Raw genomic sequence first — 23,217 nt, 5'->3', positions numbered from 1 at the left:
AGCAACCCGCGCTCCTGAGAGGAGTTGTTGAATTACAATCTTCCCCGAATTGTCAATGACTCTGAGGTAAGCTACTGCTCCGTAAGCGCAGGGGCTGGCATCCGTGAAGACGTGAAGTTGCGGAACATGTGGGCCGATGGTTGCTAGCTGATTCCTTGATATGCGGAAGTCCTTGATGTCTTGAAGTTCGGCAATCCACTTATCCCACTCGATCTTTAAGGTTTCGGGAAGGACACTCTCGCAGTCGAGTTCGTGCATCCAAATCTTCTGGATAGTACCTTGACTCTGATGGTAAACGGTGCCAGCCATCCTAAGGGGTCGAAAATTCGTGATGAAGCCTGGCGCACGGTTCTTTTAGTGCTGTCTCCTTCGTTTTCGAATTCCCTTACGGAATCAAATTTTACTGAAGCTGTGTCTTCATTGTAGTTCCAAAATATTCCAAGAACCTTCGTTGTAGACGTCTCAGTTGAAACTGTGTCACCCGCATGTTGGAATTTATATCTCAACAGGTCGCAGTTAGTAGCCCACTTCTGCATCTTCATTCCGGCCAGCTGCATAATGACTTTTGTCTCTTCGTAAAGTCGCTGAGCTTCCTTTGCAGTTGAAGCACCGAATACCAAATCATCGACGTAGAAGCTTGCTTTAGCTTCGTCGCGGTATCTCGATAGTTTGGTTCGACGTGATCAAAGTGGGGCTTCAACGTAGCCGATAAAAGGAACGGGCTTGCAGAAGTGCCGAACAGAACACGTGTCATTCTCATTTCTTGTATTTTTGGCAATGGTTTTCCCGCTGATGGTAATTCGTCAAACCACAAGAAACGAAGAGCATCTCGGTCTTCTTCGCGAATGCCAATTTGCAAAAAAGCTTTCTGCACGTCTGCCGTAATTCCGATAACAAAAAGGCGAAACTTGATAAGCATCTTAAGGAGGTCAGCATTTAGAATCGGTCCTTTTTCTAGCTGCTCGTTCAGAGAGCAGGCTCCTGCTGCATGTGATGACGCGTCCAAAACCACGCGAAGTCTTGTCGTCGTCGACGTTTCTCGAATTACTTCGCGGTGCGGCATGTAGTAGAGATGCTCTGGATGAGGAACAACATCTGCAACTCTTTCAGCGTGCCCATCCACCTCATACTGCCTGATAGCTTTATCGTAGGCTCTCATTGATTCGTCACTAGATGAGAGACGTCTGACGAGTCCGCGAAGCCTTGCCAGGGCTACTTTCCGATTGTCAGCCATGTCGACTAGAGGCAGCTTCCAAGGCAACGCTACCTCATAGCGCCCGTCTCTGATAGTGGCTGGGCTGTTAAATATGGCCAAGACATCTGCCTCATGTTGGGAAGAGGGCGTATCCAAAATTCCGATGGAATCGAGTTCCCAAAATCTTTGCAAAGGGAAAGTGGTCTCGTCGAATTCATGGGAAGTTGTTCGAAGAACGCATACTTGGCTGCTTGCTTTGCTGCATGCGGCGCTCCCACCGGTAGGTAAAGGACCCTGCAGCGTCCAGCCCATTTTTGTGCTGAAGGCGGCTAAGGCAGGATTTTCTGTGTCCCACTTCACTTCGCTTGTAGTCGGCGTCAACTTCCACAGCTGGTCAGAGCCAATGGAAACACTTACGCCTGGCTCACAATCCAGCCTGGGATAAACAATGGCATCTGCTAATTGTATCCCTTCTGCAAGTATGGCTTGAAGAAAGCGGCTCTCACTGGGAACTTCAGCCATCTCTTCACATATGAAGGACACGACGCTAGCTTCAATGTCGACAGTCAGGCTGGCGTGCTGACTGCGGAGCACAAGCTTTACTATTTTGTACCGACGGTTCGGGCCGCTGGTTCTACCAAAGGCACTGATGGCAAGTTCGGTTTCGGCGACAGCAGGAAGCTTCAGCTTAGAAACAACACTCTCTCTCACTAACGTTCTTTGGCTCGCATTATCGAGTACTCCACGTATGTAACAACAACGTTCCGGCGTCGTCATCCATGCTCGAAACGTCTGGAGTAGCACGTCATTTATTAGACGAGGAGCTGAAGAGCCTTGGGTGGCGACCCGCATCGTAGCATTGGACCTTTGAGCATTGTTGGATGACGGTGTCTTCGCATAACGAGTGTTGCACATAGTTGAGGCGTGTCGCCGTTTGCATGTCTGACATTGCACTCTTCGTCGGCAATCACGGACTAGATGACCTCTAGCCGTGCACCGGAAGCAACGACCGTCGGACGCCAGTTGGTTGCGCTTCTCTGCCAGGGTCATGTCGCTCGTGCAGTCCTCAGTCTTGTGCTGCATGGCGGAGCAGAAAAAGCAAGACGAAGGAAGAGAGTTCGTCTTGTTCTGACGAGAAGCCGCGGGAGGAGTCGGAAACTGCTTCTTTTGGGACCGGTTAAAGACTGGAGCATCGCGTTCAGATGACTTCGGCCAATTGTTGAGGAGGGACGTCTTTTCTCGGCACTCGACCTCGATTTGGAGAAACTTGAGTAACTTGTAGAGTTCATCAGACGAAGCCTGGCTAGTTCCTGTGGCATTCTCCGTGCTTTCTTTTTTGTAGTAGTCTACCACAATGTCGCTTGGGATTACTTTGAGCAGCACCTCGTTCAGCATAGCTGCGTACGATGCCTGTGTGATTCCCAGGCTATGCGACCCCTCCGGTTCAGTTCCACCGTGTCCAAAAGCTTCCGCAAAGCAGGCACGTTGCTGGCTGAGCTAACAGGTTTGAGCATTCGCAAATTCTTCAGGTATTTGTGCTCGATTATTTTGACGTTCCCAAACCGGCGCTTGAGAATTTCGAGCGCATCATTATAGCAGGAGTCGGTCACCTGAATGCCAGCAACGGCTTGCGCAGCACATCCATCCAGTAGGGAGATCAAGTAATGGAAGCGATCAGCGTTGGACAGCTTCGTGTTCTCGTGTACTGAATGCCGAAACATGTCCCAAAAGGGCTGGCATTTGGTCACCGCGCCGTCAAATCGAAGAAGCTCCAACTTCGGAAGCCTCGCTCCGAATTCACGCGTTGGGAGTTGGTGTCCCCTAAGTGCTGTCTCTGAAGACGCAGTGGCCCCCGCTGAAGGTGGAAGCGAAGGCGGAGGCGTTGTAGCGGTCTGCAGTACTTCAATGTGCTGCTCGAGCAACGCCAACGTGCTGTTCGTGGCGTCGTCCTACTGCATGACCACGTCGTAGTCGTCCGCCGCTGGGTCGTCGGTCAGGTTTTTTTCAACTTCGTTGTTAAGGTCTCGAAGATATAAGTTGCTGGCACGCAGGCGTCCGTGCAGGATTCGAAGTCCCAAAAGGTCGAACTGATTCGACTGCAGGACCTGGTTGACTTCATTGATGACACTTGAGTTCACGGCTCGTCGTGAGGCCCGCTTGTGCTTCGCTCGTTCCATGCCGGCCCAGCTCGAAGTGCAGCTCACCCAAGTCGGGAATAAAAGGCTCGTGCCGCTGGCTTGATTCCCGGGTCGTAGGCACCAAAAATCTATGTGGGAAAACCGCGCTTCGGCTTTTAGTGGCGCCGAAGAAAAGATACGCAAAAACGGCATCCATCGCGGCAAGCGTCGTCGTGTTCTTTTTTCGAAGACAAAGCAAAAAACCAGCTCGCGCTGCTTGCTGCACGTACAGCCTCTTCATCGTCGTCTTCCTCGCGTGGCTCATTCGAACGACGTGACGGTTCCGCGCGATATTCAAATACAATTTGCAACAGACCTTATGCGAAATTGCTTGGTGATCTAGCAACACTGATGTAAACAAAACCGTCGGCCATATTGGTACGGGCGCCGATCGGGAAGTCTCGTATAGTTTACCGTGGACGACTAGGTGACGGTAACGCGGTATGGCTCAAACTGGATGGCGTTTTCCGGCTCCCGACCGCGGATTGTAGACGAAGGACTTGTCTGCGCTGCCGACTGTGCCTGAAGACTCATACCACTCGGGGTGCCGCGCCAAAGACCCATACGAGCGGCAGCGGAGCACGGCATGGCGCCTAGCCACCGAGGCGCATTGCTCGCCTTCATAAGTGCGGACAAACACGTGCGACTCGCAGTAAGTAAATCCTTCTTTGTTTTAAATGCAGAGCATTTGTATAACTCACGATGTCACCCGTGCGTCGGCGTCCGCAGCAGCCAGCCTCCCCCTACACTATAAAAAGAAAACTAAATAACAGTTACAGGCGCCTGGTTTCGATCCCACGACCCTGCGGGCGGAACTCAAGGTACATGGTGCTCTACCCACTGCGCCACAAAACGACACAGAATCAAAGGCAACGAACGTGCCTTATATCCTTGACTCATTCAAACTACGTCGCCAGCGGCGTGCGTTGGCGACTCAGCGGCGTGCTAGCGGCGTGATAGCTGCGTGGTGTACACGTGATAGCACCAACCCCCCAAACACTAAACGTTACCGCAATACAACCACCCCCTATAAAGCGGGTTGGCGCGGGTTCCACTCCAGTCAACTCCTGCGCTGTCTTTTGCGTTCGTCGGCGGTCGCAGTTGATAAGCGACGGAAGCAAGACCTTGAACTAGTACCGCGACGCAATCGAAAATCAGCGTCGCGGAACCAGTACAAGGCATCGTACCATCGTCTTCGTCGACGTCGGCAGAAGACAAGCCGGCGAGGCGTGCGCTACCGGCGCCAAACGCAAGCGTCGTAAGCGTGCCACCGACGCCGACGGTCGTGAACGAGAAGCCGTGGCCAAGCGTCAACGTCGAGCAGCGGATCCAGGCCTTCGTCAGTTCGTCAGGGAGAAGCAGCGTCTGCTCGTCAGCGTCGCCCCACGGACCCTTCGATTCGTGCGCGACACGCGGCTGCGACACGTCAGCGTCTGGCCGCAGATCCCGCTGTACGCGCACGAGAAGCGGCCGCCGAGCGTCGTCGTCGAGACGCCGCCCCTCGAGACGCCGTTGCAGAGTTCCTGGCCCGGGCCATGAGCGACCACCACAAACAACAACAACAACTGCAACCGCAACCACAACAGCGACGACCCATAGTCCTCGTCAGGGGGCGCCACCAGGTGGCCTACAGCGAACGGACGTGTTCTGCATGGGCTCCAGAGTTTTACTCAGAAGGGCTGTAATTCCGTTCCTTGGGCCAAAGCGGATATCACATTCATCGACAGCTAGGCTTCGTGCACCGGAGGACACTATTTCACTTCCCCGTGAATGCGAATTCAGCCAACGTACGGTATCTTTGAACCACGGCAAGCTAGGCCTCGTCCCAGCGGGACTAGGCTTAACAACGGGTACGACCAATGCCGGGTACGACCGCCAATGCAGGGGACCGCCCCGCCGTGCTCCCGAGCACAGACGCAAGTGAGACAGAGGACAACTTAATGCATCAAGATCCAACTGAAGGCGAATGTGATGAAACTGCGACAGATTCAAGCTCAAACACCGATTGGATCGAAGTCGTCACCCGAGCCCAGCGGCGACGCGAGCGGAAGCCCAACCCAGCGGTAGGCCTAACGGCCGAGCCAACAACAACGACACCCTTGCTTACACGCAAATTTGCTCCAAGGCCAGCTCCCCTTCCCAGGGACGATTACAAGCTCGTGTTGCGACCACAGGGTGGCCTCAAGATGGCGGAATTAGAACTAGCCGAGGTCTCGCTCGCCTTGCTGAGCGCAATTCACTCAACCTGGCGCCAAACCAACCTGCGAGTCCGCTATGACATGGTGCAGAACACCGCTACAATCAGCACCCCGTCGGCAGAAGCAGCAAAAGCCTTGAGTCAGGTGAAGCAGATCCGAATCAGTAACATGACCTACCCAGTGCAGCTCTACGGACTCGCCCCAGATCACTCCGTCAAGGGCATCATAAGAAGGGCACCCCTCCGTTTCTCGGAGCGGGAATTGTTAGACAATATGTACGCAACCAACCACGAGATCTATGCATACAGAAGACTAGGAAATTCAAATATCGTCGTAGTCACGTTTGCTGGTAACAAGGTCCCCTATTACGTTACCCTCTTCAGCTCGGAGTACCCGTGCTCCTTGTACAAGAAGACTGTGCCTGTGTGCGATGCATGCCATGAACTCGGACATAGAGTGACGGCATGTCCTCAAAACACGTTTGTACCACCAGTGTGGGGTCAAAGACCCAAAACCCGGACATGGCTGCAAGGCCCTCTGCTCGCTATGCGGGTGGGCCCACCTTACGGCTACCAAGGGCTGCCCGAAACGCTTCCGGCAGCCTTTCGTCCTTCGTCAACGGCAGTTTGAGCGGAAGAGGACGGAGGAGCGCGCCTCTCGGGTTGACCAACTAGCCCTCCATGTGGACCAGCAAGCATCACAGCCGGGCCATCCAGCCTCACAACCAGACCAGCGGGGGCAGCCCCATGACCGATCCAGAACCCCATCCGCGAGAAGGAGAGGAAATTCAAGCACCAGGTCAAAATCCGGGTCCCGCAACCTTGCACCGAAGACCGGGAACGACGAGAAACAGGTGAGCTGGGCATGCGTTGTGTCTCGCAATGCTCGACGCAACCCCACACCAACAAAAAACACAGATTCCCACCCATGTCCAGAATGTTCAACCTTTAAGGCACAGTTGGCGCAACAACAGATCATAATTGCGTTATTAGAAAAAAGGCTAGCAGAAGTAGAAAGCTCCCATGACGATTCGCACCCAGACAAACGCAAACGCCCTTCACGCATCGCCGGAACAAATTCGAATGCCATGGACACAGCTCCCTCTGTCCCACCCGCTCAGGGGCAGTGCGCAAGTTTCTCTCCACAAGCTGAAGTCGAAGCGATAGGTCAAAACAAGACTCCGTCGGAGCACACCACAGACCCCTTATCGCAACAAACCCAGTCTCAAGGATGCACAACCTCCCTCGAAGACCTTCTCAAGGCGCTCCAGACCCAGATACAGACCCAAACTGACCAAATTAACCGACAAATACAGGCGCTATCCGCTCAGGTAGCCCAGAACGGCGTCCAAATCAATCAAGTCGCAGGTCGGGTCGACCAACTCGGAACTCGCATCGACCGGATAGAAGGCAGAATGGAGACGGTTGAAAGCAACAGTCTCCGCAGAAGGTAAGCTCCGTATTCCCGCCCTCCAGTATCCGGAAGCAAGGATTTGGTTTCATTCCCCGATGAGTATGCTACCAAATAGGCAGGACTCCACCACATTGCTCCAATGGAATTTCCGCGGAATCAAAGACAAGTCAGCAGCTCTACAACAGTATCTCGGCACACTCTCTCCACCACCTGATATCATTGCAGTCCAAGAGACGAATGGTCCAACCAAGCTCCCAGGATACGTTACTTACACGGATCCTTCTGGGCGATCTACGGCAACCTTGATCAAGAGCAACATAGCAGCAATGCAGCACCTTACCCCCCAAAGGGAATGTGAGCACACTCTAGTGGAACGCATTCCTCGGAGAGCAAAATGCAAAGAGAGCATCTTTATCCTCAACGTCTACAGCCGACCCTCGAAAAAACGACCAGGTATAGAAGATACTGTGTGCGACGCCCTCCAACTCGCTGGTAGCTCTCCTCTCCTCATTTTGGGGGACCTTAATGCAGCGCATAACCTTTGGGGATACACATACTACAGTAAGAGGGGGAAAGATCTGCTCAGTGTTATAGAATCGCACAACCTCACGCTCCTAAACGATCCGCACACCGCAACTCGCACAGCGAACAGCGTTTCTCGAGACACAAGCCCTGACTTATCCCTACTCCGAGGCTCACTCGACATCACGTGGACCAACACCATGGAGAATTTGGGATCCGATCATGATATCATACAAGTCCTCATCAAAGGCTTGAGCTACAGGTCATACATTGGTACAGCCAAATTAACTGATTGGGACAAATTCAGAAAAGAAAGGCAAGATCGTGATCATTCGAAGGGACAATCTTACGACCAGTGGGCGGAGAGTGTTATACGAGATGTAAAGGCCAACACAAAAACAATAGCCACAACATACCAAACACCGCATGTCGATTCCAAACTCCTGCACATCTGGGAAGCCAGACACAGCCTGACCAGACGCTGGAAGAAGCAGAGGCACAACCGCCGACTTAAGAAACGTATAGCACAACTAAGTATCCAGGCGGCGGAGTACGCGGCCCACCTGTGCAAGGAGAAATGGCTTACGTTATGCGATGGCCTCCAGGGAACACTATCTACTCGCAAAACGTGGCACCTGCTTCGATACCTTATGGACCCCCTCAAGAACAAGAGAGAGACCAGTAGAAGCCTAGCCCGCACTATGCACTTGTACCAGGGAACCACGGATGACCTCATTCAAGACTTGAAGAACAAATACCTACGTCCGGGAAAAAGAGGTGCTCCTCCCCTTTATGAAGGTCCACCCAATCTCGGGCTAGACAGAGACATTGAAGTCTACGAGATCCGAGCCGCCATTGCAGCCTGCAAGCGCTCCAGCTCACCTGGGCAAGACCAAATCACCAACAAAGCCTTGGCTAACTTGGATGACAGGGCTGGAGAAGACCTCACAGAGCATTTCAACGTCTTCTGGCGCACAGGCAAGCTTCCCATCTCCTGGAAGACAGCCGAGGTGCGACTGATCCCGAAACCAGGCAAATCACCATATATAGATAATCTTCGTCCGATTTCGTTAACATCCTGCGTGGGGAAAATCATGGAGAGGGTACTTTTTCTACGACTTCAGCAATACCTCGATGAATCCTAGCAAATTCCCAACTCGATGTTTGGATTCAGAAAGCACCTGAGCACCCAAGACATCCTGATTCAAATCAAGGAGGACATACTCGTTCCGGCCACGAGACACTGCCCCCGGGCCATACTGACCCTTGACCTAAAGGCAGCGTTTGATAACGTGGCGCACAATGCAATCCTCAATAACCTGGCAAGAACAGGCTGCGGAGAGAGGACGTACAACTACATTGCCGATTTCCACTCCAACCGCCAAGCTGTCATAAAGATAGGGGATGTCTCCTCTGATCCAATTACTCTTGCGGACACAGGAACTCTTCAGGGGTCTGTTCTATCCCCCATGCTTTTCAATATAGCACTGATAGAGCTGCCGAAACGACTAGAGAAGATCCCCAACATAAAGGATGGCCTTTACGCCGACGATATTACTATCTGGACGGGCACAGATTCGATAGGCGGCCTCCAAGACACACTCCAACAGGCAACTGATACCGTAAATCAGTATGCCAAAAAGTGCGGACTAATATGCGCTCCGCCAAAATCTGAACTTCTGGTCGTACGCAGACGACGCACAAAAAAAGACCAAGAAGATATCCAAGTGACACTGGAAGGCCATCCCATCAGGCCTACAAAGTCGTTACGAATACTTTGACTTGATATCCAGGCGGACACAAGGAACAACGGACTGATTCAGAAACTAAAGACTACCGCCGAACAGGTCACCCAGATGTTATGCAGGGTGCAGAACAGACAAAGAGGGATGAAAGAGGAGGACACTGCCAGATTGGTCAAGGCCTTCATTCTATCGCGCATTATCTACGTGGCCCCGTATGTAACTCTGACCAAAACTGAGGAGGAGCAGCTCAGCGTCATTATACGGAAAGCCTACAAACAAGCACTGGGTATCCCCACGAGCGCTTCGACTGCTCGACTACTCACATTAGGAGTTCCCAACACCGCATCAGAATTAATCGAAGGACACCTCTCCAGCCAAAAATTAAGACTCGAACTCACACTTACAGCCAGAAAGCTCTGGACGAAACTTCAATGGACGCCTCAAGGGCAGCTACAACCCCGAACTCTTGAGCCAGGTGTGAGGAAGCACATACACATTAAACCAATTCCCCGCAATATTCACCCGGAACATCATGCAGGCAGGAGACAGGCCAGGGCCGAAGCTCTAGAGAAAATTTACGGTAAAGACGTAGGGACGGTTTACACCGACGCAGCAAGCAGTAACCATAAGGGAGCAATGGTGGCAGTAGTAACACCGAGAGACAAATGCCTCACCAGCGATACCATCCCCAAAACTACCCCTCAAGAAGCAGAAGTGGCCATAGCGCTTGCCATAACCCAGACCAAGGCAACGAAGATAATTTCTGACTCGCAGCAGGCCTGCAAAAGATTTACTTTTCGATCGGTGAGCCCCGCAGCATACCGCATCCTGAGCACAAACCCGCCGAAACGGCACGTCATGATAGTCTGGGCGACGGCACACTCCTCCCTCGCGGGCAACGAATTCGCCCACGCGACGGCCTGCGCATTCGCCCACCAGGCCCTGAAAGGAGAACCTGACCCCACCCCTGTTGTGACTTACCGTAACATTACCCAGCATTACCGGCTAGAACGTAGAGTCTATCCACCACCTCACCCACAATTAAGTAAAAAACAAGGCTCGACACTTCGCTTACTTCAAACAAACACGTACCCTCACCCAGTCCGGCTCCATATGCAATTCCCCAATCAGCATCCACCTCAATGGAAGTTCTGTTGAAAATCAGGCTCCCTATATCACGTAGTCTGCGAATGTAGCCAAAACCCGGACTTGCCACCCCCTTTGGAGCACCGTTCACGCACCGCTCACTAAATTTCTCTAAAGGCGTGGTCTCCGAGTCCGAGCTGTTTCACTGCTCCGACGCGGAGATAGAAAACTAACTTGCAGAACAAGGGGTGGTTGCAGCACGCAGAATACTGATCACGAAAAATGGAGAAGAAATTAAGACCAAACATGTTGTCTTAACCTTCAACTGTACTACGCCACTAGACTCGGTAAATGCAGCGTATCTGCGTTGCAAAGTGCGGCCCTACATTCCAAACCCAAGGCGCTGCTTTCAGTGCCAACGGTTTGGGCACGGGTCTGGATCCTGTCGCGGCAACCCCACATGCGCTAGGTGTGGAGGAAAAGCGCACGAGAACGAAAGATGCGAAAAAGAACCCCACTGTGTTAACTGTTCTGGCAACCATGGTGCATACTCCAGATCCTGTCTGGTCTGGAAGAATGAGAAAGAAGTAATGACCATCAAGACAACACAGAATCTATCTTACCTTGAGGCTAAGAGAAGGCTAAGTTTCCAGCAAAAAGGAACTTTTGCGGAGGTGGTGTGGCGGGGACCGGCGCCATCTCTGGTGTCTGTAGGCACGCAGGTCGAGCTGAGGGACCTGGTGTCAGCGGTACGGCCTCCTCCTGTCCCAGAGGCTTGGCTGCCCCAACGCCCGGCACTGACTCAGTCCACGCAGGTGGACCGAGTGGACCGCTCAGCAAACTGCTCAGTCCCGCAGCCCTCTACACATGTCGGGCCAGCAGCCGGTGTACCGGCTACCGATGGGGTGGAGCAGGCTTCGGGGCTAACACGCAGCTCAGCGGGTTCTGCCCCGGCTGCACGGTCGGCTCCCCTTTCGCGGGGGACGGTCGACACGCCCCAGAAGAAGGCGCCGCCGGGAAGTGGCACTGATGCAGGTGCGGCTCCTGCAGGGCAACGGCCTGGGGAACCCCCCGACCCTCGAAGGGTACCGAAGGGCCGCGGGAAGCCTGGGCGTCCTGCAGGCGACAGTAGGAAAGACGGAGAGGAGGAGATGGACGTGACCTCGCCCACACCTCCTTGAATACGAAAGAGCAAACCCAAAAAGACTGGTATGGTGCGAATAATACAGTGGAACTGTCGTGAGCTATTGCGTAATATAGATGACATTCACGAATTGTTGGCGAAGTCCCAACCATCTATTATCTGTCTTCAGGAAACTCATTTATCCTCTGAGCACAATAATCCATTCAGAAAATACAATCTTCACCGCAAAGACAGGACAAATTCACTTGTATCTTCCTGAGGAGTGGCAATCGTCACTCCCCAGTCGATCCCAATCAACGAACTGAAGCTTCATACCACTTTGGAGGCAGTAGCCAGAAGAACGCACATTAAAAAGCCCTCACGATTTGCTGCCTGTGACCCAGAAGTGCTCCAGAACCGCTCCAGTGACCCAGAACGATCTGTCCAGACTCATAGATGAGTTGCCTGAGCCTCTCCTGTTGCTGGGGGTCTCAATGCACACAATGTACTGTGGGGAAGTGCAAGAAGTGACACACGAGGCCGACTTATCGAGGCTGTAGTGTCCGCAACTCCTTTGCAATTATTCAATAATGGGAGTCCCACTTACATATGCTCATCAACCCGCACCGAATCATGTATTGACATCTCTCTTGCAACGCCATCCCTAAGTGCCTTTTTCACTTGGTCAACAATTCAAAATCCTCTCGGCAGTGACCACTACCCAGTTTTTCTGGACTCCACACCGGCAGTACCCATGCTACCAGAGCGCACCAAAAGGTTGGAGGAAGCCAACTGGTCTCTGTATGAACAAGCATGTAAAATCGAATTGCACGAAATACAGGACATTAGTGCAGATGAAGCTTGCAGCCTAATAACTTCACGGCTCTTGGTAGCTGCAAAAGTGTCTATTCCCGAGTCCTCCTGGACACTCCCCAGGAGGTCAAAGCCGTGGTGGAACTCTGATTGCAGGGACGCCCTGAGGAAGCAAAACTGTGCATGGTCCCGTTTCAGACGCTACCCTACTGCCGAATGTCTAATCAACTTCAAACGACTCAGAGCAGAGGCGCGCAAGATAAGACGTCAGTCGAAAAAGGCTTCATGGCAGGACTTTGTAAGTTCCATAAGTAGTAACGTAAGCACAAAAATAGTCTGGGATGGGGTCAGGAAATTGAATGGAACATACAGTGCATTTACCATGCCACTTTTTGATGGTAACAAAGGCCTTGCTGAGCAGGCCAACATTCTAGCTGAATATTTTGCCAAAGTGTCCAGTTCAGCCCAGTACTCTGAATCATTCCTCAGGTATAAAGAACGGGCTGAAAAAAGTATAATTAAGATAAACTTGAGTAATGAAGAAGCATATAATGCACCTTTCTACATGGCTGAACTACTTCTGGTGATTGCTCAGGGAAGCAGTCGGGCAGCAGGACCAGACAGAATACATTATGAAATGTTAAGACATCTAACCCCAAGAACCTTAAAAGTCATACTGCATTTCTTCAATAAAATATGGTTTGAAGCCTACTTTCCAGTAGCGTGGCAGGAAACCATTATGCTCCCACTACTGAAGCCAGGTAAAGACCGTAGTGAACCAGCAAGCGACAGGCCAATTGCCCTGACATGCTGCCTTGGGAAATGTTTTGAACGGATGATCAACAAGCGGCTCACTCACTTTCTTGAAGAAAATCACGTTATTGATGCCCTTCAGTTTGGTTTCCGTGCAAGGAACTCAACAACTGACCACCTTCTCCGTCTAGAAACGAAAATTAGGGAGTCCTTTGTTCAACGACAACACTGTGTCTCCGTATTTTTCGACTTGTCGAAGGCTTATGACACCACATGGAAACATGGTATAATGCTAGATCTGCAGGGTTATGGTGTAAAAGGCAGAATGCTTGGAATGCTGAAAAGTTACCCTTCCAATCGCTCCTTTCGAGTGAAATTTGGAACAGTATTATCGGATGTGTACACTCAAGAAAATGGCGTACCTCAGGGAGGTGTTCTTAGTGTTACCTTGTTCCTAATCAAGCTAAGCTCAGTCGCACGTGTAATACCGAAATCTTTGATGTATTCGCTTTATGCGGACGATATTCAGATCAGCTTTTCCTCGTGCAACTTAGCATCCTGCGAAAGGCAACTGCAAATTGGCATCAACCGTCTAGTGCAGTGGGCCGAGGAAAATGGATACAACTTTTGTGCAGAAAAAACAGTCTGTGTGCCTTTCAGTCTGTACCGAGGAATTGGGTTAGATCCTCAGCTGCACATAAAATCGGCCCAAATTTCTGTTCGAACTGAGCACAAACTTTTTGGTTTAATATTTGACGAAAAGTTAACATTTAAAAGCCATGTTAATTATCTAAAACACAAATGTCTGAAATCAATGAATGTTTTAAAACATTTATCCTACAGAACGTGGGGCTCAGATCGCACCTGCCTTTTGCGGCTGTACAACAGTGTAATTCGGTCCAAGTTGGATTATGGCTGCTTTATCTATGGATCTTGTAGCGAATCCGTACTCAAAGCGCTCGACACCGTTCACCACTGTGGTTTGAGAATAAGCACCGGAGCCTTCCGGACATCTCCGGTGCAAAGCCTGTAAGCAGAAACCAATCAATGGTCACCTAACAAACGGAGAGTACTCCTCGGAAACATGTGCATAATGAGAATTCTTTCCTGCACAACTCACCCTTGTCGACAGCTGTTTCTGAAACCTCACTTTGAAACTCTCTTTACCAACAGGCCTCGGACTATTCCAATCATGTTTTTCAGGTACCGCATTCTTAATGAAGCCCTTGACTTTTATGTAGATGATAGCATGCTGGTCACCCACAGTACCGGTTATGCTCCAAGGGAATACAGCAAGCCACAATGTGACTTTTCCCTGCTGAAGTACAATAAGCACAACACTCCCAAGGAACTACTGCAGCAAGAGTTCTTAGATATCCAGTTCAGATATGCCGGATGTGCTACTTACTTCACGGATGGTTCCAAAGGAGAAAGACATGTGGGAGCAGCAGCAATCGGACATTATTATGAAGAATGCCAACGGCTCAGACCTGACGCTAGTATCTTCACTGCCGAACTGCACGCCATACAGCTCGCTTTAAACAAAGTATGCACTGAAAGGACACCGCAGTCAACCATCTTCTCTGACTCTCTCAGCGCGCTAGCAGCCCTGTGTTCAGGAAACAAAACCAAAAATCCGCTTGTCCAACAAGTGCTTAACCATATAATGAACTGTAGCAAAAATGACTTACGTGAGTTTCTGTTGGGTACCGAGTCATGTAGGAATTGTGGGCAATGAAATGGCAGATGCCCTCGCAGCCCAGACAAAAGAGCTCGAGGTGGCGGAAACTCGTTTACCCTACCAGGATTACAGACGGAGACTAAAATTATCAATAACGAAGAAGTGGCAGTCTGAATGGACAGAACTCAATGAAAACAAGCTCCACCTTGTGAAGCCGCACCTGAGAGAGTGGCAGAGCTGCAGACACAAAGAAAGATTTGTAGAGGTGGTGTTATGTCGCCTAAAAATTGGGCACACGCGCTTGACCCACAACTTCCTATTGCTGGGAGAAGACCCTCCAGAATGTGAGCAATGTGGGAAGCGCCTTACAGTAATACACATACTTATCGAGTGTCCTAGTTATGAAAACAAGCGTCGTGAATTTTTTTCTCACCTTTATAAATTGCATATTCTATTGCACCCTGTTTTACTGCTAGCCGATGAACCCCTGCTTTCCTTGGAAAAGGTGTTTAAATTTTTGAGTGCCATCAAGCTTTTAGAGAAACTTTGATTTTACCATGTTGCGTCATTTTTACATAAGTGGTTTTGAAATTTTTGAGTGCATTCAAGCCTTAACAGAAACTTTGAGTTTACCACTTTACATGATTTTTACATGAGACTTTTGCCGTAGTGTGTTCAAAATATATTACCTTGAGTCTGGCGCATTATAGCCAAATTTGGCTGCTGCGCCAATAAAATTCAAATTCATTCATTTCCGTTGACGTTCAGCTTAGCGAGCCTTCGTTGTATCAGTAGCTTCTTGACGTAGTTTGAATGAGTCAAGGACATAAGGTGCGTTCGTAGCACTTGCTCCTGTCCCGGATTTGTAGCGTGGTGGGAAGAGCACCGCGTACCTCCCGTTGCGGCCAGAGAGTCGTGTGATCGAAACCGGGCGCCGCTAACTATTTCTTTTTTTGATAGTGTAGTATCGCGGAGCTGTGGGTGTAAGGAGGAGAGTTGCGCATGCGCACTGAGCATGTGGATGGCGCCGCCATCAACGACGGAGGGCCAGGCGAGCTAAGAAAGGCTCCGCTTTTACAAAATGGCCTTCACCTGGCCAGGAAGCCGCGATATCGGTCGCCTAAATGAAGAAATTGAGAGCCTGGCCGGACGTATTGAAATCTAAGCTTCGACGAAATCTTGTGTCGTCGGACGTTTGTGACATAATGGATAGTGTGGGAACTACACACACGTCATTGGCGCACTACATGGCAGTGAGAGATAATTGCTTTATTGAGGTAAGGAGGCCAGATGCCCTGGGGGAGAGAGAGGTAAAAAGGTAGGGGAAAGAGCAGTTCAGTGGTGCTCCCTGTTAACACAGTTCTCTTTCTCTGCATATCAATACAAATTATCGCTGTTCAGATGCGGTTCACAGTTCACTAGCTTGGTTTCTTCTCACGTTTCGCACATAAACCGGGCAGATGGAGCGTGCTTCGTGCACTCTAGGGGAGTCGGACCAGCTTCTACACCATTTCAAAGAGACCATTCTCAAGAGCGCATTCAGTAATCATTTCAAGGGTTGGTGGATCTTCTCGCACCTGGCGTATGTGTTCGGATGAGAATGTAGGCACCATGCCAATGGGTAAAAGCTGCGAAAGTCATTTCGAAGACGGGAGAGAGCCAGATTAGATGAAATAAATTTGGGGTGCCATCACAACCACAGTGTGGGAAGTGGTGGAGCTCGGACCCTGCAAGGGCTGTCCATTTGTAAATTACGTGAGGGGTGTAGGCCGCATTGGCGGCGTAGTCTTTGTTTGCGAATATTTACCCCGAGGGTGAAAGAGGCTTGAGAAGGTCGAGGACTCCGCCCGGTGTCGCATCTTCAAGCGTTGTCTGCTTAGTTTCTTTAGATACCGAAGCCGACGTTACCAATCCGACTGGGAACCACGGGAGGTGCTTGAAATCGCTCCCTTGCAGCAGCGTGTGCCAAAAAGGTTGCCATGAGCACTAATGGTGTGTCCCGGCGTCAAGCCGATGCGAATCGTGAAACCATCTTCTTGTAGGTCGCGTACCGAAGTCAGAATTCGGGTCGCCCTGCTATCAGGCGCGAACGCATGGTTCAGTTCCCGAAGTGCAACATGGGAGTCCGTGATTATTCTGATGTTCTTAATGGAGACGGCGGAGGAATGTTCGCCACTGGGCCGGATTGTTCCGAAAATTCCCAGGAGTTCCACTTCTTCCGCAAGGCCGCATGTATTGGAGACGTGATGGGATCCATTTATTTGGGGGATATCTGTAGAGGTACAGGCTATGGCCGCCGTTCTTCCGTCAACCGCAGCGGCGGTGTAAATGTCTGCCTCATCTTCGGCCATGTCGTTGGCGATTGTTCGAACATACTGCTCTCGGGCAGTTTGGTGAGTTCTCGTAATTGGTCTGCGACACGGGATTGCGATCGAAGGTCGCTCCGACGAAGGAATGTGCGGGGGAAAGTTCGTTTGGTAAAAATCACTTTTAGTTGATCCCATTCGGTAAGCGCTCGTCCCCGACGAGAATGTTCCAGATGATGCTGGAATCGCAGCTTTGTTTCCTCAATAAGGGTATGAAGGGCCGGAAGGGGGACCACTTGATGCAGAATACCGACTCGCGTGAAGTTAGGAAGGCCACTTACCGCACGGAGAAGATGGCGATTTAGCTTGTGAAAGTCAATAACATGAGACGGCCGTAGATCATACACTGTGAAGACGTAGAATAATCGTTCATGTGCAACTGCGCGAGCGAGCATGGTACAAGCGTGTTGGTGTGGCCCACCATAATTACTGGACAACCGGGTGACCCTGTGTAAAGTAGGGCGCAAGGTCTTCCTAAGTTTTGCTGCCCATTGTTTTGGGCTGTTGCAACTGCTAACGCAAAAACTATTTTTAGGGGCATAGCCCCTTAGGGGCTGCTGCTGTTGGTGTCTGCTGTCGTTGTCATCGTCCTAATCATCGTCTTGTGTAGTGCGGTACTAAAACACTGAGAAACTCGTTTACCCCTCGCACTGAAGTGCTTCGGAACGCCTACTACCAAAACCACCGGGACAGTCCTTTCCGACGCCTCGCACTAGAGAGATTCGTGTTTCAAGGGCAATAGACTTTGACTGCAAAGCTGTGTACCTCTACCCCACAACGGTTCATCTCCGTTGGCAATAACGCCAAGGCGCCAAGAATGCACTTATAGACTGCATCGTTCACCCCTCTCCAGTTTTCACGTTAGTTGACATGGCCCGGGATCTGTTTTTCCGCAGCGTGTTCCTCCAACAAGTAGATCGGATGCTCAAGGGCAGCGCAGGCTCCGATTGCAGGCGTTTTAGCTCTGAGGCATGCTCCCTAATTACAAGACCACAAATAAGTTGCTAATGCCACTGCCGTTATAATGGTTTTAATTTTTTTCCGGCACAAAGACCTCATTACCTACCGACAACCGAAAAGGGCCGATGCCCGGGGTTTCTGTTTTTATTATCGTCAGGTCTTGGAGGTGGCGGTTTTTAACACCGCTAAAATCCAATTCCTTGGCCCTCAGTATGAATACCTCTGTGCATTGTAATAAATACAGTACGCTTGGGCGTGTCTAACTTTGAAAAAGATATAGAAGCACTCAACTGACAGTTTACTAAACGTACTAAAGGGTAGTGCCGTCTATTTGGATCCACATGCTTCATATTCGGAATTCGCGACATGAGAAACACAGGATAAAAAAGAAGCATGAAACAGAAACAACACACTTGAAGGGTTGACGTCACTTGTTCATAGGGTAAAAAACGGGGTATTCTCAAAAATAAATATCCGCGATCAGGGAACCCCCGTCATCGTTGCAGTTTCACTGTGGCTCCTATATACTGTTAGGGACCTTATACGTTACGGCATGATTCTTCTATGAAAAATACAGGCACGGTACTGCCGAGATGTTCTCTATTCCCGGCCGTATAGCTATTTGAAGATTGTTGATTGGATTAACTGACCTTGACCTTTAACGCCTTGGGCACAGTTCACTGAAAATAGTTTGCCTTACCAGCATGACGGCGTGGGTAATTCAGCATTCTGAAAAGTAACCCTGTTCTAATTAATAACACCTTAAAATATAGCAGCAGGTTTATTTGGAATAACCTCTAAAGATTGGTTTACATGCTGTGCTTGTATTAAGCGACAAAAGAGTGTGCATATCTAGTGTGCAAGTGTGCACCTAGGTGGACAATACTCCTCCAACAAGAAACAAAAAAGAATGAAGGCTGAACTCTTTTAAATATCAGAATAAAATAGAATGTCCAATTTTTGTGTGGTTTTACAACGGAGAACGAATCAAAGTGCTCGCGGCTGAAATCACTAGTTGAGATTGGTGCTCGGGCGAAGTGGGGTTTAAAAAAACAAACTACGTGAGGCACTTCTTCCGACAAATGAAGGACTCATAGGTTTGGTATTTGTCGCACGCCAGAGCTACAAGGCGAATAATTCCTTTCTGATCGGACTATCAAGTGTTTTGCTCGCTGCAGAAATTAAAACGTATGTACGAGTACTGGTCTCCTCGTCCCTCTGAATATTTTTCTCTTGTCGTTAACCCTGCTCCTCGGATTTTCCTAGAGCCCACTCAAAGCTCAAGTGGCGGCCGTCTGTCACCTTGCCCTTTCTGAGCCGTGGACGCTGAAAATGCACGAGCGAATGACGACCTCCAGATCTCTGCAGTGTTGCAACGCGCTCAACATAGCCTTCGGCCCACCGGATGTTCCCAGGGAGCTCATAGTAAGCATTCACTTGGTTGTAATTAGCCAAATACTCGCAATAGCAGCACCCTGACATACCGTTGTTTCCTGTTCTCCCTTTCAAGTTTCTACTAGTGCTTCTCTAACTTGCTGAATTACGTCGCAAACATTCCAAAATTGCCTTACTACATTAAAGACAGGAATGCGTCTTCAACCGATTTGCACGTACCGCGAAAGCACATCTCGTAGCGATGTTTTTTGGGCAAAGCATCGCTTCCGATTTGCGGCTACGATTACCCGCTGCGAATTTCGCGGAGCAGAATGTCAGATTGTTATCGCGCTTAAAACGTGCAGCGTGTGTTTGACGAAACAAAAGTGCCGGTGCTGAGACTGGGCACGGAAAACACTGCGAACACTCTAGCGACGCCTTGGCGATGTCTCAGTGGCACCCGTGAACGACACGTCGTGTGTCTCCTCTTCGGTCATCCACTGTTGGCAAGCTGATCTTGCAGCCGCCCGCTAGAAAGCTGAATGATGCACTATTTTGGCTTAACTGCTCAGTGCAGCTACAATTACCACTTTGACAAATTCCCTGTACTGTCTTCTTTTAGCCTTTCCTGAAGAAATTCACAGGAGGCCTGAAAACCAGCGATCATAGAATACAAGATCAGCCTCGAAAATTCGTATTTTTGGTCATAAGACATCTCCCTTCAAGAAGCGAATTCCCACTCTATCTATATCAATGTATGCCTAATTGCAATAGCATTCAGGGGCCAAATCCTAGCGGTACAAGCAAGCAAAAATTTACAGGTTACAGCACCACCTGTGTGTTCTGAGAGAAAAGTAGATTTTAAGAGTTTGCAGTTACGATGAGGGCACCTAAACCTTATCTAGTACTGTGCGAGCATACGCGCATTTTTTGTCGCTTAATCGTAGAAGCATATCTGTCAGTTCCTAGGTCGGAGCAACACGCCACGAGGATGGGTGTGTTACCCGTGAGTCACTGACGCTTGTCCTCACCGAAACTGACCACAACAAAGAGAGCGGCTATCTGAAAATTGTGGGTTGTTACGGTGGCTTCGCAGGCAAGTGCAAAGTTGATTTCCCACCAGGTTCTCACAGAACATCTCATCCGCATTTGCTAATTCCATGAAATTCGTATATTAGAATTGTGGTCTCTGTCGAATTGACCAATCAAATATGACTTTTGGCTTGCAGTTATCATGGTCTTTGTGAAACTTCCCTTGGGCTGTACTACCGTGCTGAGTAGGACCTGCAACGCTCATTAGTATTCAGTTGATTATATGGTCAAAAACAACGACTGTTGGCATAGAAGTTAGTATAAGGCTTTGCACATTAGAACGTCGGGCTCTTAATGCGAAGCGGACCTTCATCTCCGCATACCGAAGGCCTGTCTTATAAAGCGGTGAATATAATGAGCCTTTCAGGTCATAATGAGCGCGGTATGACGCGAACTGTTACGCCTGTATTCAGCGCTAATTTCAGGTGACCAAAATGTTGAACCTTCAAAGTCCTACACTTTATCGCAAGCTGCGTGTGCCTGTTTGCGGCGTTTGGCACCAAAGCGTTATTTTAAGGCCAACGTGACAACGTCGCACATCAAAGAGGGCCGTCAGGCCATAGCTTAGTTCCGGTCGCACCAACATGACGCGTTGCAGCCGTTCTGTAAGAACACACTGAAGCAAACGCCAGACTCTGAGATGTGAGGCAGGCGGCAGGCCCTGATCCAGGCCAATGGTAGGTGGCCGCATACTCGGGTTCGCAGCCGGCAGCAGTTTTTACGAGAAATTTCTTTTACTCGCAACGAATGGGCATTGTAAGACACGTTCTTGCCACGGGAATATAGGGACGAGCCATTTTGTTGCTACTGGACCGTGTAATTCCCAATTATTGCCCAGGTTTTTACCACCACAAAAGCGTTCAAACTGTCCCATGTGTATTTTGCTATGTTGTCCTTTTCGTCCCAAAGATATATATTTCGCCATTCTCCATTGAATGATGTCGCTTATTCGGCGCCTAAAAAGAAGTTCGCTGCCAGGTCAGGGCTGACGCATACCGCGCCGGGGTTACTTGCGAGCACTCATGCACAGGCGACGCCTGCGAGTGTTTTTATGAGTGGCCGCGTACCTGTACTACAATGCCAATTATATTTCTACACTTGCATACCTAGGCTTATATACTGCCACCTATTTAGTTTGGCAACACACAACCACAAGACAAGTGAAAAAAGTATTGGGCAGCTACTCAAGTGGCTCCTTACATAAAGCACAACCTAAGAAATAAAACGCAATGCGAAAGTTTGTACGTCCCATCCGATATGATTTCGAGAAGAGACAAACTTTAATGTGTATTGTGCTCTGCGTGCAGTAGTTAATTCTGACAGCACTATAAACCGAATCACAGCCTTTTCACGAACAAAGCATTCCCTCTGTGTTGGCGCTTCCCTGATTCAGGCATTGGAAGAGCCCCTGAACGGGAGCGCAGCTTGGATTCTGTACGCGGCAGGCGATGTTCTGAAGGCCTGCACCCAATGTGGATTTTTGGAACAAGGCGAACACCAGTACAAATATCACCCCGCCGTCAGCGGCTTCCACCTCTTTATCAGCTCGACAAACGTGAGTGTCTCGCTCGCGATCATCTCACAGCAAAGATGCAGGTTCAGTGGTTCTGAGATAGTGTAGCACCTTCTGCCTTGTTCAACGCGGAACTCAACGTAACGTCTTAAAGGTCAATGAAACTAACCCTTTGAGTGCTTAACTTAGTAGGACGTTATAAATACTATTGTTTATTTCTCTAAGAATTTATTACTCTAACGAGACCCCCAGGAATGAATAAATACCCCCGCCATTATATACAGGGTGCCCAGCTACTTTGCACCAACATTTAAAAAAGCGTAATGACGTAACTCGAAGAAAACCTAGTGCATAAAGTTTGCAGTACTGTGGAGAAGTGGGCAGTATGTTTTCGTTAATGACACGTAACTAATTATTTCCAAATACTATATAACCCGAGTGTCCTAATCACTAAAGTGTCAATGAGGCACTTGTAGGTGCCCACGAGGGGCATGTAACTGTGGAATGTTCAGTGATAACTATTTGCATACACATTTACTCTGACTAATAAACAATGAAATAACCACAAGAAAGGAAGAAGAAATCGTGAACGAGTTTTTGCCTTATCTGCACACACCCCGCGAATATTGCTGCTTATGCTGCTTCCATGCGTGTCATTATCAAGGTGATGCGCTCTCTCTTAAGGCGGGTAACGGGCGAAGCAGTTGCTTTCAATCAGATTTTTTGGGGACGCTGCTTTACAATTCGCACGGAAGCACCGTCACGTGGGACTTTTCATATTTCGTGGGTTTCTTTATCAGTCAGAATAAATGAGTATAAAATTAGTTCGTCGCTGAAAATACCGCAGTTAGATGCCCTTCGTGGGTACCTACAAGTGCCTCATTGAGCCACGTTTGGCACAGGAATTGGCAGAGGAATTGGCACAGGAATTACTGAGTTAGATAAAAAATTACAAATAATTAGTTAAGTCACATTAACAAGAAATGCTCTCGCATTTCTTGTCACGCGAATCATCCCCGTCGAGGGAGATACAGTTATCGCTTAGCTAAAAGCCTTTCGGCTTCTGACGCTCCGGTTTTGTGCTAAGCGCGCCGTCGGGAGCATAGCGGAGCGTCAAAAACGATTAGCTAAAACTCTCTATTACGTCAGTTAGCGGCAGTGTAACCGAAGTTAAAGCAGCCATGTCAACCACAAATGCGGAACTGA

Source organism: Haemaphysalis longicornis, unplaced genomic scaffold (assembly GCF_048455015.1).
Source record: "Haemaphysalis longicornis isolate Haplotype H1 unplaced genomic scaffold, Haemaphysalis longicornis Haplotype H1 scaffold_10, whole genome shotgun sequence".
In the NCBI taxonomy this organism is placed as follows: Eukaryota; Metazoa; Arthropoda; class Arachnida; order Ixodida; family Ixodidae; genus Haemaphysalis; species Haemaphysalis longicornis.
Note: the sequence above shows the minus strand (reverse complement) of the source record.